At 39.1% G+C, this 5000-nt stretch overlaps 1 protein-coding gene across 6 annotated transcripts in view; it reads left to right on the top strand.

The window, feature by feature from the left end:
- LOC143294854 (uncharacterized) overlaps window positions 1-5000 on the top strand; it is an 80221-nt gene that overhangs the window by 21730 nt on the left and 53491 nt on the right. Inside the window, exon 3 of one of the 6 annotated variants that reach the window (XM_076606360.1) lies at window positions 2568-2600. The exons of the other annotated variants lie outside the window; for them this stretch is intronic. The gene's annotated coding sequence lies outside the window, so the exon portion shown is untranslated. The remainder of the gene's footprint in view (window positions 1-2567; window positions 2601-5000) is intronic. 6 annotated transcript variants of the gene reach the window in all.

The following is a 5000-nucleotide window of genomic DNA, read 5'->3' as shown; positions in this document are numbered from 1 at the left end:
TGTTTAGTTTCTGATCTACTCTGGGGCAGTGCAGAAAGAGTCCATGATCCAATGTTTAGTTTCTGATCTACTCTGGGGCAGTGCAGAAAGTCCATGATCCAATGTTTAGTTTCTGATCTACTCTGGGGCAGTGCAGAATAGGATCAGTCCATGATCCAATGTTTAGTTTCTGATCTACTCTGGGGCAGTGCAGAATAGGATCAGTCCATGATCCAATGTTTAGTTTCTGACCTACTCTGGGGCAGTGCAGAAAGTCCATGATCCAATGTTTAGTTTCTGATCTACTCTGGGGCAGTGCAGAATAGGATCAGTCCATGATCCAATGTTTAGTTTCTGATCTACTCTGGGGCAGTGCAGAATAGGATCAGTCCATGATCCAATGTTTAGTTTCTGATCTACTCTGGGGCAGTGCAGAATAGGATCAGTCCATGATCCAATGTTTAGTTTCTGATCTACTCTGGGGCAGTGCAGAAAGAGTCCATGATCCAATGTTTAGTTTCTGATCTACTCTGGGGCAGTGCAGAATAGGATCAGTCCATGATCCAATGTTTAGTTTCTGACCTACTCTGGGGCAGTGCAGAATAGGATCAGTCCATGATCCAATGTTTAGTTTCTGACCTACTCTGGGGCAGTGCAGAATAGTATCAGTCCATGATCCAATGTTTAGTTTCTGACCTACTCTGGGGCAGTGCAGAAAGAGTCCATGATCCAATGTTTAGTTTCTGATCTACTCTGGGGCAGTGCAGAAAGAGTCCATGATCCAATGTTTAGTTTCTGACCTACTCTGGGGCAGTGCAGAAAGAGTCCATGATCCAATGTTTAGTTTCTGATCTACTCTGGGGCAGTGCAGAAAGAGTCCATGATCCAATGTTTAGTTTCTGATCTACTCTGGGGCAGTGCAGAAAGTCCATGATCCAATGTTTAGTTTCTGATCTACTCTGGGGCAGTGCAGAAAGAGTCCATGATCCAATGTTTAGTTTCTGACCTACTCTGGGGCAGTGCAGAAAGAGTCCATGATCCAATGTTTAGTTTCTGACCTACTCTGGGGCAGTGCAGAATAGGATCAGTCCATGATCCAATGTTTAGTTTCTGATCTACTCTGGGGCAGTGCAGAATAGGATCAGTCCATGATCCAATGTTTAGTTTCTGATCTACTCTGGGGCAGTGCAGAATAGGATCAGTCCATGATCCAATGTTTAGTTTCTGATCTACTCTGGGGCAGTGCAGAAAGAGTCCATGATCCAATGTTTAGTTTCTGATCTACTCTGGGGCAGTGCAGAATAGGATCAGTCCATGATCCAATGTTTAGTTTCTGATCTACTCTGGGGCAGTGCAGAAAGAGTCCATGATCCAATGTTTAGTTTCTGATCTACTCTGGGGCAGTGCAGAATAGGATCAGTCCATGATCCAATGTTTAGTTTCTGATCTACTCTGGGGCAGTGCAGAATAGGATCAGTCCATGATCCAATGTTTAGTTTCTGATCTACTCTGGGGCAGTGCAGGAAGAGTCCATGATCCAATGTTTAGTTTCTGATCTACTCTGGGGCAGTGCAGAATAGTATCAGTCCATGATCCAATGTTTAGTTTCTGATCTACTGTGGGGCAGTGCAGAATAGGAAGAGTCCATGATCCAATGTTTAGTGTCTGATCTACTCTGGGGCAGTGCAGAACAGGATCAGTCCATGATCCAATGTTTAGTTTCTGAATAGAACAAACGAGCCCAATTTTAAGTTTCTGACTCTGGAGCAGAATGGAATGAGTCTTAAGCATTTAGTTTCTGACGCACACTGGAGCACAGCAGGATGGGATCAGTCTAAACAGCTTAGTTTTCTGACACACATTGGAGCAGAAATAAAGGTCATATCCCCCCAGTGTGTTGCCCTGATCCCAGCCAAAACGTGTGAGGACTGTTGACCCTGTCATATCTGCTCTCCCAAAGTCTGCCTCATAAACATGTCAGACGCCGTGGCGCAGTCATCGTGGTTGTGACCCCGAGCAGGAATGTTTGGGGCCACGTCTTTCAGGACCTGTCCACAGACAGCAGGTCCTCCAGGGAAAAAGTGATGTCTTTGTCTTGCCTTACCTGCACAGTGCTGCCCTCTGGTGAGCCTCTCTGTCGTTTGTCTGAGAGACCCAAGGCCCACAACCCAACACCCCAAGGTGTGTGGCAAGGCGTGAAGAAATTGGAGTGGTGTTGTTAGCAGAGGGGAAAACAGAACCTGAAAAACCTTGTTCCAAACTGCCGTGTAATGTAGGTGTCAGTGTACATCATGTGATTCTGCTGGCTGCACACTTTTTTTTTTAAACAGCATTGTGTTTCAGAGATCGGAAAAGGTGGCGTTATATATAAACTACACCACCTTTGTTTGAACTTGCTTGGGGGGTAAAAACACCAACAGGTTGGTTGTACATCTGTCTGTGCGTTTAGTTGTTCTGTAAATCATGGAAAGGGTGTGTAACTTTTGTTATATCTAAAACATACTTGTCAGTATGTTTAAGTTTGATTTGTTTTGTTGCAAATCATTATCATTAGCATGTTTGTGTGTGTGCGCTTTTGCGTGTTTCAGAGACATCGTTTGACTGAAGTTGTGATTCAATGAGTATGTATCGTTATTGTATCCTCCACACCCCAAAAGGGTCAAAAGGTTTAAATGTCTTTGATTCTTTTTGAATCTTTCAATGGTTTTCTAAAGGTGCGTTTGCTGGTTTTTTTGTTTTACCTTATATTCATGAATGCTCCCCACTCTTTATTAATCCTTTGGTGAAGGGTTTTCTTGAGGTTCGTTTGCTGTACTTCTTATATATATATATGTGTGTGTATGTATGTATGTATGTATGTATGTATATATATATATATACATATATATATATATATATATATATATATATATATATACACACATATCTTCCAACACTGTATAACTATGTGGCACGGGTTAATTCTGGAATTTTAAGACATGATAACACGATTGATTGTCAGTGCACTGTAATGATGATTTTGTATATTTCTTTTTATTCAAGGGAGAAAAAAAACTTGTTTTCAAGGGTGAAACAAAAACGTTACCATTCTATTATGATTACTTATCTGCGTCGTGTGTGTGATATTTTTAATTCCATGTAGGTTTGTATGTGTGTGCGTGTGCGCGTGCGCTGGTGTGTGTGTGTGTGTGTGTGTGTGTGTGTGTGTGTGTGTGTGTGTGTGTGTGTGTGTGTTCTCTGTGTGAAAGCGTTGACACTGTCCATGATATTGGCGACAACTTAAGATCCCTGTTGTTTTTCTTCTCGCGAGAAAGTCACGAAACACACGGTGCAGTTGGGAAACATGGCTGGTTTTAGCTTTGTCTCAGTGTGAAGGCTTCAGAACAAATTCAGTTCACTTCAAGTGATACTCCTGTTGTCTGCTTCAAACAATTAAAACAGAAAATTTTCCTTAAGCTCTTTCAAAATTATGATAGTCAACAGATAAATACGTAATGGAAAAGCAACCGAATAACGATCACCATTCATGTGCAATCATCCGGTAAATGAGAAAAAAACATTCAGGTAAGAACAAATCTAAGAAATAGATTGAATATCCTGTACATCCTTCCTTGATTAAATGTAAATAAATCATCAGGTAACAGAAATATATTCAGGTGATACCAAATATAACAACAATCATCAGGTAAAAGAAAAACACTCTGGTTAGAATAAATTAATTTAACAACAATCATCAGTTGACAGAAAAACATTCAGGTATGAACAAATACAACAATCATCAGGTGACAGAAAAACATTCAGGTATGAACAAATACAACGATCATCAGGTGACAGAAAAACATTCAGGTATGAACAAATACAACAATCATCAGGTGACAGAAAAACATTCAGGTATGAACAAATACAACAATCATCAGTTGACAGAAAAAACATTCAGGTATGAACAAATACAACGATCATCAGTTGACAGAAAAAACATTCAGGTATGAACAAATACAACAATCATCATCAGTTGACAGAAAAAACATTCAGGTATGAACAAATACAACGATCATCAGGTGACAGAAAAAACATTCAGGTATGAACAAATACAACAACAATCATCAGTTGACAGAAAAAACATTCAGGTATGAACAAATACAACAACAATCATCTGGTGACAGAAAAAACATTCACGTATGAACAAATACAACAACAATCATCAGGTGACAGAAAAAACATTCAGGTATGAACAAATACAACAACAATCATCAGGTGACAGAAAAAACATTCAGGTATGAACAAATACAACAACAATCATCAGGTGACAGAAAAAACATTCAGGTAAGAACAAATACAACAATCATCAGGTGACAGAAAAACATTCAGGTATGAACAAATATAACAACAATCATCAGGTGACAGAAAAACATTCAGGTATGAACAAATACAACAATCATCAGGTGACAGAAAAAACATTCAGGTATGAACAAATACAACAATCATCAGGTGACAGAAAAAACATTCAGGTATGAACAAATACAACGATCATCAGATGACAGAAAAACATTCAGGTATGAACAAATACAACAATCATCAGGTGACAGAAAAACATTCAGGTATGAACAAATTGATATAACAACAATCATCAGGTGACAGAAAAAACATTCAGGTATGAACAAATACAACAATCATCAGGTGACAGAAAAACATTCAGGTATGAACAAATTGATATAACAACAATCATCAGGTGACAGAAAAAACATTCAGGTATGAACAAATACAACAATCATCAGGTGACAGAAAAACATTCAGGTATGAACAAATACAACAATCATCAGGTGACAGAAAAACATTCAGGTATGAACAAATACAACAATCATCAGGTGACAGAAAAACATTCAGGTATGAACAAATACAACAATCATCAGTTGACAGAAAAACATTCAGGTATGAACAAATTGATATAACAACAATCATCAGGTGACAGAAAAACATTCAGGTATGAACAAATACAACAATCATCAGGTGACAGAAAAACA

Source organism: Babylonia areolata, chromosome 20 (genome assembly GCF_041734735.1).
Source record: "Babylonia areolata isolate BAREFJ2019XMU chromosome 20, ASM4173473v1, whole genome shotgun sequence".
NCBI classification, from domain to species: domain Eukaryota; kingdom Metazoa; phylum Mollusca; class Gastropoda; order Neogastropoda; family Buccinidae; genus Babylonia; species Babylonia areolata.
This window is presented reverse-complemented; position numbering and strand designations above follow the sequence as displayed.